Below are 13,299 nucleotides of genomic sequence, written 5' to 3'. Positions count from 1 at the left end.
ATTGTCCTATGATTTCCGCATTCTGTTTGGTCACCTCTCTTTGGAATAGGCACAAATATGGATCTCTTCCAAATTTCTTGGCAGAAATTAGTGAGTGCCTCCTGTGCTGCCTGACTCTCTTGAAAGATTTCAATTTTTATTCCATCAATTCTTGGTGTCTGGTTTTTTTGCCAATCTCTTCAATGCACCTTAGCCTTCTTCCTTCATTATCATTGGCTCTTGATCATATGCTACCTCCTGAAACGGTTGAACCTTAACAATTTCCTTTTGATAAAGTGACTGTGTATTCCTCCCATCTCGTTTTGCCCAGAGAAACCTTCAGTAACGAAAGTCAAGGCTTGAATTTTTTCTTCAGTTCCCCCAGCTTGAGAAACGCTGAGTATGTTCTTTATCTTCTCGAGCTGATCTTTGACATTTTCTCTTCAGCTCTGGTACCTCCTCATTTCTTCCATTTGCTTTAGCATCTCTACACTGGAGAGTAGGTTTAAGTGTCTCTTCTGACATCCATTTTGACCTTTTCCTTCTTTCTTGTCTTCTTAGTGACTTTTTGCTTTCTTCATGTATGATGTTCTTTAAGTCATCCCACAACTCTTCTGGTCTTCAGTATTTAGTGTTTAATACATCAAATCTGTTCTTCAGATGATCTCTAAATTCAGGTTGGATATATTTAAGGTCTTATTTTGGTTCTCATGGACTTGTTTTCATTTTTTAAGCTTCAGTTTGAGTTTGCATATGAACAATTGATGTTCTGTTCCACATTGTACCCCTGGCCTTGTTTTGACTGATGATATGCAGCTTTTCCATTGTCCCTTTTTGCATATGTGAGTCAATTTGATTACTATGTATTCCATCTGGTGAGATTCATGTGTATAGTCATCTCTTATGCTGTCTAAAGAAGGTATTTGAAATGAATAAATCATTGATTTTGCAGCATTCTCTCATGCCATCTCCAGCATCATTTCTATCACCAAGGCCACATTTTCCAACTACTGATCCTTCCTCTTTGCTCCGTACAATATTATTCAGGCATTAACAAAGAATGAATGGTCATATACGCTATAATATAGATGAATCTGGAAAACATGATCTTATGTGAAAGAATCTACACACAAAAAGTCACAAATTCTGTGATTCCATTTATATAAAATTTTCAAAATGTGCAAATCCATAGATACCGAAAATGGATTAATAGTTGCAAGAACTTCAGGGAACTAGGGTAATCAGGTGATGAAAGGTTCTAAAATTGGTTGTGGTGATGGTCACATGATTATGAGAATATGCTAAAATTTACTGAACTTTAAATGGGTGAATTCTATAGCATGCTAATTTTATCTCAATAGCATAGTTTTTATGACTCTGGCTGCTAACCTCAAGGTCATCAATTCTAAACTACCAGCCATTTTGTGGGAGAAAGATGAGGCTTTCCCCTTCCATAAAGATTTACAGCTTCAGAAACCCTGTGCAGGGTCACTATGAGTCGGAACCAACTTCATGGTACTTAACAACAACAATAAAGGTATTAAATAAATTGGTAATATATGCCTTTGAACTCATATCTGGCTAATTTAAAATATCACACTCTTTACTAAACTTCTCTGTTATCCCAGTAAATATTTAATAAATGTACTGCCATCATTGGGGTTACTGTTATAATTATTCAGCAGAAAGAAGAGTTCATGACCATTTTCAAAAGGCTTTGGAGGTTTCTGAACTTGGGCAGCAAATATCACAGCCAAGAGTAGCAACAGATTCTAATCATGGGGGAGACCAGGGCTACTGAGTTAACACCTATTATCCCGAGGTCTCAGAGCTCTCAGCAGCTTCCTGCCTTAGGACATGTGTCCCACTGACACTTTACAAGCTTCTTTCAGCACTATAAGCAGGCCAACCCTATGCCTGCTGGGTACTGGCAAAATTCCAGAGTCACAGCACCACAGGCCTTGAAGTGATGGAAGAACAGAAGATCTTAGGTATCAACAAAATGTTCCCTGGGAAGACTGAAGCCAACACCTTCAAGTGTGAGAATAGCAGCTTTGTGAATTCCTGAGGCCTGCTTGTCTTGGTATTTCTGAACATCCAATAAGATTTCTATAACATGGAACTCTGTTATTAGAGACATGAGGCCAAGAGAAAGAGTAAAAAGTTATGTCCTGTCAACCAGAAGGACCACCATATGTACACCCACACTTGAAGCTTCTCACAGGAAAAGATACCATAAGAAGAACACAGACTCCTTCCTTTCAAGTGGTTATGCCACATTTCCCACAGATAATCACTCTGTCAAAATGGTCCTTACCTTTCTCTACATAGCTTGTTATTTTTTGTTCCTAGGTGCCATCAGTTGGTACCGACTCATAGTGACCTTATGCATAATAGAATGAAAAACTGTCCAGTCTTGTGCCAACCTCACGATTGTCATGCTTGAGCCCATTGCTGCTGCCACTGTGCCAATACAGCTCTTTGGAGGGGTCTTCCTCTTTTTTTTTTTTTTTTTTTTTTGCTGACCCTCCACTTTAACAAGCATGATGTCCCTCTCCAGGGACTGATCCCTTCTAACAATATGGTTGAAGTATGACAGATGATGTCTGGCCATCCTGGCTTCTAAGGAGCACTCTGGCTGTATTTCTTCTAACACAGATTCATTTGTTCTTTTGGTGGTCCATGGAACTTGCGATATTCTCTTCCAAGACCATAACTCAAATACATCAATTATTCTATGGCTGTCTTTATTCATTTTCCAACTCTTACATGCATATGAGTTTCTTGAAGATACCATGGCTTGGGTCAGGCACACCTTAGTCCTCAGACTGATATCTTATCTCTTTAACACTTTAAAGAGGTCTTGTGCTATAGATATATATGCCTAATGCAACATTTCATTTGATTTCTTGACTGCTCTCTCCATAAATGTTGATAGTTGGTTGAGCAAAATGAAGTCTTTGACAACTTAAATATTTTCTTTCTTTATTTATTAAACAATAATATATTATTTGACCCAATATATCCAAAATATTATCATTTCAACATGTCATAAATATTTTTAAATTACTCACAATGAATCCTTGAAATGTTTGTGTATTCCCCTTTCCCCAGCACTGTCATAAATTAGGTGACCAGTGGTCTCTTTAGGTAAGTACTGAAGAAATGATTATTTTGAACACTGGCCTCTCCTTGTCCATGGGTTCCAAGTACAAACACCTAGAAACTGGGCATTCCGTCATGATTTTTAAAACCAGCTTGTTCTTCATCCATCCTTGATTTCTTTTGCATGTAAAGATTGAACAGTATCCTTGTTAGTGGTCCATCTGTTCTGCCCCTGGCATGCCAAATTCTATGAAATGTTTCCATAACTCATGACGCAAGACCAGGCTGCCATACTTCCTTGCAAACTTGTTAGGATAACTGTACTTACCTGACCCTATGGCTATGGGCTAAGGCACCCTCACTACCATCAGTGGTCCAGTGCTGTGGCGGTATCTTCTACCATCCACCCTGGCACATTCTTGATAGTGTGGAGAAGGGTGTAACTTCCTGGCCTTCTCTAGGACCAGCATTCTGCCTGTTAGAAATGAATTCTGATGTCACACAAAAGACATTCGGTGAGAGTAAATTACCTTGGCAATGCAAAATTTACTCTTGCAAGAGGGTGTGTGAACATAACCATACAGGAACAGGCCAGTGAGCACACCAAGTGGGCAGTCCATTTGGGTTTTTAATCTTAAGACTATGTCTCACCCCTTTGGCTAGGACTTTGACTGCACAATCTTTTCCCTTACCTGGCTGGCTAGTTTAAATTTTTAAGGCATGCATTCCCATTTCAGGAAATAGTAAAGAGTAGAAGAGAGGTTATACAGTCTCTACTCACTTCAGGAAATAGTAAAAGGGAAAGAAAGATGGTAAAGTCTTTGCTCACTTCAGGAAGTAGTCAAAGAAAAATAGAGCTCATAAAGTCTTTATTTACTTCAGGAAGTAGTCAAAAAGGAAAAAAAAAAAGAAAAGTCACCCGAATACAATAAACACTATTATAACAATTTTTGGAGAAAAGATATTCCCACATGCTTGACAGTATATCCACTCTGGCATGTCCGTCTTTTGGAGCCTTTTAATTCCTTTCCCATCATTCACCACAGCAATTCTGGCATTTCAGCCTGATTTAGTGTGGTCCATTGTTTTTGCTAAGCAACACTGATAAACACAATCTCAGAAAGTCACTCACATTTATTCACAGTCAGGCCTTACAGGTCAGACTGACTTTATAATCAAGAACAGCATCATACCGAGACAGCAGCACCACACCAAGACAACTCCTACTTGCCCTTTAATGTTATGTAAATTTGGCCTCACTTTGAAATGAAGGAACTAACTCCTATTGTAAACAAATTTATCACATTCACCTTTATTTGCTGCAGATGCAGCCTTTAAATCATTGAAAAGCATTTCAGCCTTTTCTCGAGCTAAAATAAGGCTAATAGTGTGGGGGGGAAATATATATTTATTATAATCCTTTTTATTGTATTCAGGTAACCTTTCTTTTTTCTTTACTTCCTGAAGTAAAGACTTTATGATCTGTCTCTTTTTCTTTGACTTCATGAAGTGAGTAAAGACTTTATGATTTCTCTCTTTTTCTTTGACTACTTCCTGCAGTGAGTAAAGACTTTATGATCTCTCTTTTTCTTTGACTACTTCCCGAAGGAAGCAGAAACTTTACAATCCTTCTGAAATAGAAATGTGTGCCTTAGAAATTTGAACTAGCCAATCAGGCAAGGGAAAGGATTGTGCGGTCAAAGCCCTAGCCAATGGGGTGAGACATAGCCTTAAGACTCACATCAGGGATTAAAAACCTGAGTGTCCTGCCCACTCGGTGTGCTTGCTGGCCTATTCCTGTATGTATGGCTATGCACACACAACCTTTTACAGTAGTAAATTTTGCATTGCCAAGGTAATTTAGTCTCACCGAGTGTCTTTTACATGACATCAGAATTCACTTCTAATAATTTGGGGGCGCATACAGGATTTCCCATTCCCTTAGAGAAGCAGCTTTAGCTTTCTCCTCTGAGGAAGGCGTCCTGCTGCCTAGTTGCAGCAGCCCTCAGGTGAGATTGGCTGAAATCTCCCAAGAAAGTGAATAAAACTGGACTCTTGGCAAAGCAAGAAAAAGGCCTACTTGAGCATCACCATGTGGCAACCTGTACACAGGCCAAGGTATGCAAAAATGCGGGGACAGCCAATGCTTTCTTTCTTTCTTCTTCTTTTTTTTTTTTTTTTAAATACATATAACTGACCACCTAAGACAGGCAGCGTCCCTTAAACAATCAATAAATAAGGAGGATTCAGATGCAGACAGTGCAGACCCGGTCCAGAGGCCAAGCCCCTGAGGGCCCAAGCATTGTTGACCGTCCAAACCATAGGCTCTGAGGATCAGACTACCTAGTAGACATAGCAAACTGTCCCTCATCTGATTATTCAGTAATGCTTGTTAGTAATCTCATACATGAGCCCTGGATATCCACAGACAAATGTAAAAACCTTCCCTAAAAGCCGAGACTGTAAATTCCAAAAAGGCAAGTCCCCCCCCAATCCCCCCCAAAAAAGCTAAAGAGGATAGAAAGAAACACTGTAAACTGATGATATATGGAGGGGATAATAATCAATGTAATGAAACAAGCTATATGAATGGTTGAATGTGAAGCTGATGATGTGCCCTGTAAACTTTCACTCAATGCAAAATAAAAACATTTAATTAGAAAAAAAATACATACAAGACTAGTGAAGTTATTTACTGATGCGGGAGCATAACAACTTATGATACAAAATGGTTACAGTGGCTGGAGGACAACTTCACTTTCGATTAAAAAAAAATTAAAATATGAAGATGCATAGAAAAAACTAGGTTATATACCAAAAATATCAGCAGTATTTATTTCTGTTCAGTGATTAAATATTTTTTCCTTTGACTCTGTATATTTTTGGAAATATGATTATTTTAGAAACAGAAATACAGTTACAAAATGCCCAGAAAGTGGACCTCAGGAAGTCAAAGGAGGAACCCAGCAGTCAAGGTCTGAAATCCACAACAGGCCAGACAGGGCCAGCAGCCAGGCCCAAATGTGCAACAGTGTTTTCTACATTTATCAGCCTACTTCCTCCATATCTGATGCTCTCATCAATGTAAAAACTTAACAGGACTCTACAGAAATATTTATTGGCACACAGAAAAACGATGCCAACAACTTTGTGGCTTTTGAGTTACTATAGCATACAATTATTTTATAGTTAATATTTAAGGGACAGATAATTAAAATTACTTTATCATCACAACAAAGACCAAAAATATTCCTTTGTTTTGCCCTTGGGCAACCAATAAAAATAGAACTATTACCTTCCTTGCTCCCCAATTTAAGAAAATATTTGCTGGAACAGTCCTCAGTCCTTGAGAGTCCAAGTCAATTTAAAGTCAATAAAAGCCTAAATCCTGAAGGCTCCAACATTTTCCTGTCAGAGAAGGGGAAGAAAATCCATTTTGGGACTGTTATAAGATGAAAGAAACTGTGTCTTCAGTGTGAGAACTGCCTGCTGTCAGGGGTTCTCTTGCTAATGTTTTTAAAGATCTTGGATTTTTAGACCTTTTTGGCTTTTTGGTAGCCGAATCCACCACCTCCTCCTCGCTTTTTATGTTTGCCTTCATTGCTGTTCACGTTGAGATCAACAAAAGGAGGCACCTTGAAACCAAATGATAGAGTGACTTGAGGTAAATTTAAATCATTAACATTAAAGATTTGTTTCAGAGAATGCGAATCATATGCTCTAATATATGATTTATAGGCTTCTTGGGCTGACTTATGAAGGAAGCAGTTCTTTTCAATCATTTTTTCAAGCTGAGACTGAATATCAGAAATTTTGGACCAGGAAAACTCAAATTCACTTAGTGAAACCTTGGATTGCTTCAAGTAATGAAGGAAACCCAATTCTTCTGGGCGCAAAATGAACAAGGCATGCCCTCTTCCATTTAGGCCACATGGGTCATGCGGAGGGTCATACTGAACAATCCAGTAAACTTCAGGAATATGAAGCCCTCGAGCTGCCACATCGATACACAACAATATCCCTGAATCTGCATTGCAGAATTGAAAGAATGTGGTTATTCGCTTATTTTGCTTCTGTCTTCCACGAATGGCCAAGACAGGTAAATCAATGTAGTTCAGCAATTCATAGTGGAATTTAACAGACTTGCAGGATGAAAAGAACACCATTAGTTTTTTCTTTCGGTTTTTCTTAAGGAATGTGAAGAGAAGAAGAAATCTTTTTTCAGAGGCACAAACAACGTATTCCTGCTCAAGACCATCCACCACTGTTGCATTGGCTTTATCATCATCAACACCAACATAGAAGGGCTCCTTTTTTAGAGGAATCCTCACCAGGTCTTCAACTTTTCGAGTTTGTGTGGCAGAAAAAAGCATGGTCTGTCTGCGTACTGGCAGAAGTTTAATAATTTGCTTTAATTCTTCTTCAAATCCAACATCCAAGATTCGATCAATAACCAAACACTGTGGATTTTTATACATGAAGCCTGGGGTATTCTGCATGTGGTCCAGGAGGCGGCCTGGTGTGGCCACAATGATGTTGATCCCATTAGCAAGTTTCTGTGCTTCCGCAGATCTGTTACTGCCCCCCATGACCAGGCCATACGTGTGCACGTAGTGCGTCATGAGCTCCTTAAGCACGCCAAAAGTCAGCATGGCCACTTCTCGAGTAGGTGAGAGAATAAGGACTTCTGTTCCATTCCTCTGCATAAATTTTAGCTTAACAATAAGTTCAACTGCAGGGATGAGAAATGCCAGGGTTTTACCACTGCCTGTTTTTGCTGCTGCTAGAAGATCCCTGCCTTCCAGAAGGAGTCGGATACTTTTATGCTGAATTTCTGTCATGTTTGTAAAGCCCATTTCTTTTATCACCTTCGGAGTGTTTTAATTGATAAGATTACTTAGAGAAGAAAATGAAGAATCCTCATATGCTCCTGTCAGTCCCATGGGCAGGCTGGGCACTTCGCTGTCATCTTCCTCACCATCTGGCTTCTCCACTCTCATTTCTGCTTCTGCAGGAGCCTTGACACCACCCTCTTCAGATTCCTCTTTGTCTTCAGTTTTTACTTTTTTTGTGTCAGGCCCAGCAGCATCCCCCATTTTTCTCTTTTTCTTTTTTAGTTCTGAATTAGGAGGCTGTGTTATTGCTTCCCCATTGGCCAAAATGGCAGATTTCTTAGAGGATTTAAACATTTTTACATTTCCCAATGCTTCTTTAGATACATCTCCATTTTAGGTTCCAGATAATCCCACATTCATGCACTGCTTTAGGGATTTTTTATCTTTCCCATATCCCACTGTTTCTTCAGGAAGATTTCCCTTTGGGGCTTCTGGTAGGCACATACCCGATGCCCCCTGTAGCTTGAGGTTTCCTGCCTCAATTTCAGGTTGTGCTTCTCGATCTTCTTGCACAGGAGCTTCATCGGCAGGTGAGACTTGATGTCGGAGAGCTCCAATCACACTAACGCCACAGTCCAGCTCCTCCTCTCTCTTGCTGACCAGACAACGGTTTCTCGGTGGCTGAGACATCCCGGACGCTGTGTGTGTATAAATGAGACGTGCGCTGGGCACGAAGTGAGTGTGGAGTTCTGATCTGCAGCAGTTTATACTGACAAGCCAATTGCTAAGAGGGGTCCAATGTCCACACGAGGGTAGCAGCTGGAGATGGACAAAGTAAAAATAAAAGAGATCAAGAAACCTCCAAGTATAGAAGGGAGGTTGAGCCTCTTTGTAAGAAAAAACAAGAGTGTAAGAAACCTGCAAGTATAGGAGGGGGGTTAAGCCTCTTTGTAAGAAGAAACAATAGTGTAAGAAACCTCCAATTATAGAAAGAGTGTTGAGCCTCTTTGTAAGAAGACACAGCCAGGTGGCCAGGATGGGAAATAATTCCAGTAAAAGAATCTCTAGAGAAGATGAAACCAAGGACAAAATTGCCCCTAATAGTCTATTAGGATTAGTGCTAAAGTATTAGAATAATAGCGAATGAACTAAAGGGAAAGAGAAACAACAAATGATAAGATATTACTGTCTCTTTTGCACACAGGCACCAATTTTTAAACTGTCTTTTGACCCAAATTAGACTCAGACGAGGATTGGGTCTGTCAATTTTTAATTGAATATGTCAATAACAAAATTCCTATCTCTCAGAAGAAAATAGATTATGCCCTATGCTAGAGATGGGGTCCTGTTGTCCTATTAGCACATAAGACAAAGGATAACAAGGCAAAGAAAGAAAAGCTTTCTCCCTGTTGGGACCCCCTTTGATCTCTACCTCCACCTTACAATCCTGCTCCTCCTCCTACACCCCAGACTCACAACCCTGAGCTCTCCTCTTGGAAAAGTCCCCTTAGGAAGAGGAGAAATTGGGATTCGTCAGTGCACCCCTAACTGGTTCAGGAGACCTAAAAAAAAAAAAAGGCAAATGAGAAAATATGCCAGGTTAGACCCAAAAGATCCTTTGGGCCAGGGAGTGTTAAAGCTCCATTTGTCACTAATACTTGGCCTGATATCTGTAAAAGGACACAAAAAAATAGAAAACTGGAAAAATGGGTCTGTGGCAGAACTGTTAAAGGAAACGGAAACGGTATATATAAACTGGGATAAAGAAAAACAGAAACAAAAAGTCAAAACTGTGTTGTCTACCTTAGGGCAAGGAGCTTTAGTAACATAATGGTTACAAATCGGGCTAAGAACCTCAAGGTCACCAGTTAAAAACTGTCATAAGTTCTGTGTGTGTGGGGGGAAGATGAGGGTTTTTTCTCCTGTAATGATTTTACAGCCTTGGAAATCCAATATAGGGTCACTATGAGTCAGAACTGGCTCCACAACACACCACCACCACCACCACCACTTTCAAGCAGGCAACACAGGGGAGGATAATTAACTGATGCCTCTGGGGATCCCAACCCCCAAAGTCAGGACAAAACAGAAGGGGAGGGGAACCCAAAAATGGCCAGAGGATAAAACAGATAATTTAAATGTGGGAAAGTAGGACATTTTAAGAGGGAATGCCCAAAATGGGGGGGGGGGAAGGGTGGGGGAGGAAGTGGTCCGCACTGAGAAGTTGTTTTGTTCTGTTTTAATATCTTTGATATTCTTTCTACAGTAAAATTGTATAAATTAATCCATTTGAAGGACAGTTAAGGATTTGTTTGGTTGATGTGATAGCATTTTTTTTAAAAAAATATACATTGCTCAAGACTTTGTATGTATTTTATTTTTGTATTAATGTTTCAGATCTTCTGAGAACATTACTGTTTTAAAAGATGTTTGGTATGCCAATACTTCTTTAAAATTGAAAACATTTTGTTGTTGTTAAAATATGGGCCACCCTGTATGTATGCATTTTGTTATGTTAAGAGGAGGAAAACTCTATTATACTGTAGACATTAAAAGAACTCTTGGTCCAAACCCATCCCTTCAAATTTACAATTCATCACTTCTGACCAAGAGACTTGATGCTGATTAAGACCTGGAAAGAGAACAGACTTCAGCCAAACTGTGAAGGTCCTTCCCAGGTGCAGTTGACCATTGAGACAGCCAACTGTGGAGGAGTGGACTAACTCAAATAAAGGAACAAGTAAAAAGGGACTCTCCCCAAGGGAAATGTAGTTACCAGTGGGAAACACATTCCTCACCTAGGGAACCTCTCAAAGTGACCTTGAAAAGAATCTGAGAGGCTGCCTTGCCATACCTCTGCCAGATTGTCGTGTTTTTACCTGGTCCCTCTCGCTCTCAGCAGTCTAAAGAACTAGTCCCATCGAGTTGCCCATTCTCAGACCTGGTAAAATGGGGGTGTACTAGGACTTATAAAGTTATGGGTTCTCTTCCTCTAAGAATGAGCTAATATATATTGATTAGGAGGAGTGATATGTTGAATATTCACCAAGTTTTAGTAAAGGGAGGCAGACTTATTGAAAATGGAGTTCCTTCTGCAGTTGTCAGCTCTAGGCGTTATCTTTATGGTTCTTCTGCCTGTGGCCAGCTGCTTCAATTAAGGTTTCAAGTTTTGATATCCTTTATCTTTGTCTTGAGGCTATTCTCAGATTACTATTCTTGTTGGACTAGAAATGTCTTACTCACTTCCTTGATCCCTGTTTAGTAGGAGAAAACTCCGGGTACTGGGGTAAATATGAACCCAGAATAAGAGAGGCCTTGGGCCCAAGGGTTCTAATGTGTCCCTTGTGTCTGTTATCCCGTGCAGACAAGAGGAGTCTCAGAGACAATTGCCCAATGTCGGTAAATATCTTTGCCCCTTTAGAATAGCGAGAAGCAAACATAAATATAGTGACTTGAGGGGTCGCTGTAATAACTGGAATGATGTTTGGTGAACCACCCAATATCGGTAATGGACTTCTAGCTAGTACGAGGGTCTACCACCCCCCATTGCAAACACTTACAATGCAATACATTACTCTTAATTATAGATAAACCCAAAACCATGACCAGGGAATATTTAATAATAGGAAACTATGGATTGGGAGCCGATGTAACAGGAAAGGATCTTCTCTTTAAAACTAATTAGACAAAATTCAAGCCTTACCTCTACCAAGGATATAACTTAAACACAAAATCCTAGAAATGATTCAGATCTGGTACCCCCCTTAAATTCAGGAAATGACCCTTCCAAAATGACAATTATAAGTTTAAGACCTAAGACAAACCACAGCTATAGAAACAGGATATGGGGATGTGAATGCTTGGTTGGAATGGATTAAATATTCTGTTCACACTCTAAACAAGAGCAATTGCTATGCTTGTGCAACAGAAATACCGTAAGCCTAAGTGGTCCCCTGTATGGTCCTCAGACTCTCAGGGCATGCATTGTATGGTTACTCTCTTCCAAGATCCTATAGCCTAGGGCAACAGATCCTGTAACTGGTTGTCACAACTGTTTCTTAATGTCAAGGGTCTTACAGTTCAGCCCCCGAGGACCATTAGGCCTCCAGCCTCAAATGTCAATTTCACGTTGTGTCTCTCCAGACATGGGGGGAATTTGATGTTCATCAGAAACTTGATGGGATACAATGAGCACAAACTCTTCAAAGAGCTCCAAAATCAGTCAGCCCCTAGCTATTCCACAAGCAGATGTCTGGGGGTATTACAGGAAACAATTATTCAGGGCTTTACCAGCAAATTGGAGTGGCACCTGTGCTTTGGTGCAATTGGCCATCCATTTCACCCTGGCATTCCATCAACCAAAAACTACAGGAAACAGGCATAAATCCAAGAGAAGTGTAGTGATTCCCCACAGCTCTTTCAATTTCCATGTTTACATAGATAGTATAGGAGTTCCCTGAGGGGTGCCAAACAAATTCAAAATAAGAAAGCAAATAGCTGCAGCGTTTGAATCTGTATTATTCTGGTAGTCAACCATTATCAAAAATGTGGACTGGATTAACTACATCTATTATAATCAACAAAGATTTGTAAATTATACCAGGGTTGCTATAAAAGGAATAGAAGAACAATTAGGATCTACTAGCAAAATGGCCTGGGAGAACAGGCTAACCCTAGATATGATATTAGCAGAAAAAAGAGAAGTATGTGTTATGATCAGAGTCCAATGTTGTACTTTCATTCACAATAACACAACTCCTGATGGTACCATTACCAAAGCATTACAAGGGCTAATGAACTCGCTGAAAATTCAGGCATTGATAACCCCTTTTCTAATATCATGGAACAATGGTTCGCAAAATGGAAAGGGCTTATGACTTCAGTCCTCACCTCTATAATGATCGTATTTGGCATATTAACACTAATGGGATGTTGTATTATACCCCGTATAAGAGGATTAGTTCTAAAACTCATAGAAACAGCCCTATCTAAACAAACCCCACCCCATGCCAAAATAACCTTTTTCACCCAGAAATATATGAACACCAAAGTCAACATCTCCTTGCAAAATTTGAAGAAAAGATTGAAGAAGTCTAAAAAAAATTTTTTTTTTAAATCCTGTTTATTGTATATTCAGGAGACATTTCTTTTTTTTTCTTTTTTTTTTTTTTTTTCTTTATGTCCTTAAAAAGGGGGAAGGGAGATTGTGGGGGTACAAATATAAATATTTATTATAATCCTGTTTATTGTATTCCGGTAACTTTTCTTTTTCCTTTACTTTCTGAAGTAAAGACTTTATGATCTCTCTCTTTTTCTTTGACTACTTCCCAAAGAAAGCATCTTTCTTTTTCCATTCCTAAAATAGGAATGCATACCTTAG

The 13,299-nt window shown here is 39.5% G+C and overlaps 1 pseudogene; it reads right to left on the bottom strand.

Moving 5' to 3' along the window:
* Positions 1–6,554: 6,554 nt before the first annotated feature.
* Positions 6,555–8,509, bottom strand: LOC102823364 (annotated as a pseudogene).
* Between the last annotated feature and the right edge of the window lie 4,790 nt (positions 8,510–13,299).

Source organism: Chrysochloris asiatica, unplaced genomic scaffold, assembly GCF_000296735.1.
Source record: "Chrysochloris asiatica unplaced genomic scaffold, ChrAsi1.0 scaffold00118, whole genome shotgun sequence".
NCBI lineage: Eukaryota > Metazoa > Chordata > Mammalia > Afrosoricida > Chrysochloridae > Chrysochloris > Chrysochloris asiatica.
The sequence above is the reverse complement of the archived record's forward strand: the minus strand, read 5'-3'. Positions and strand labels throughout refer to the sequence as shown.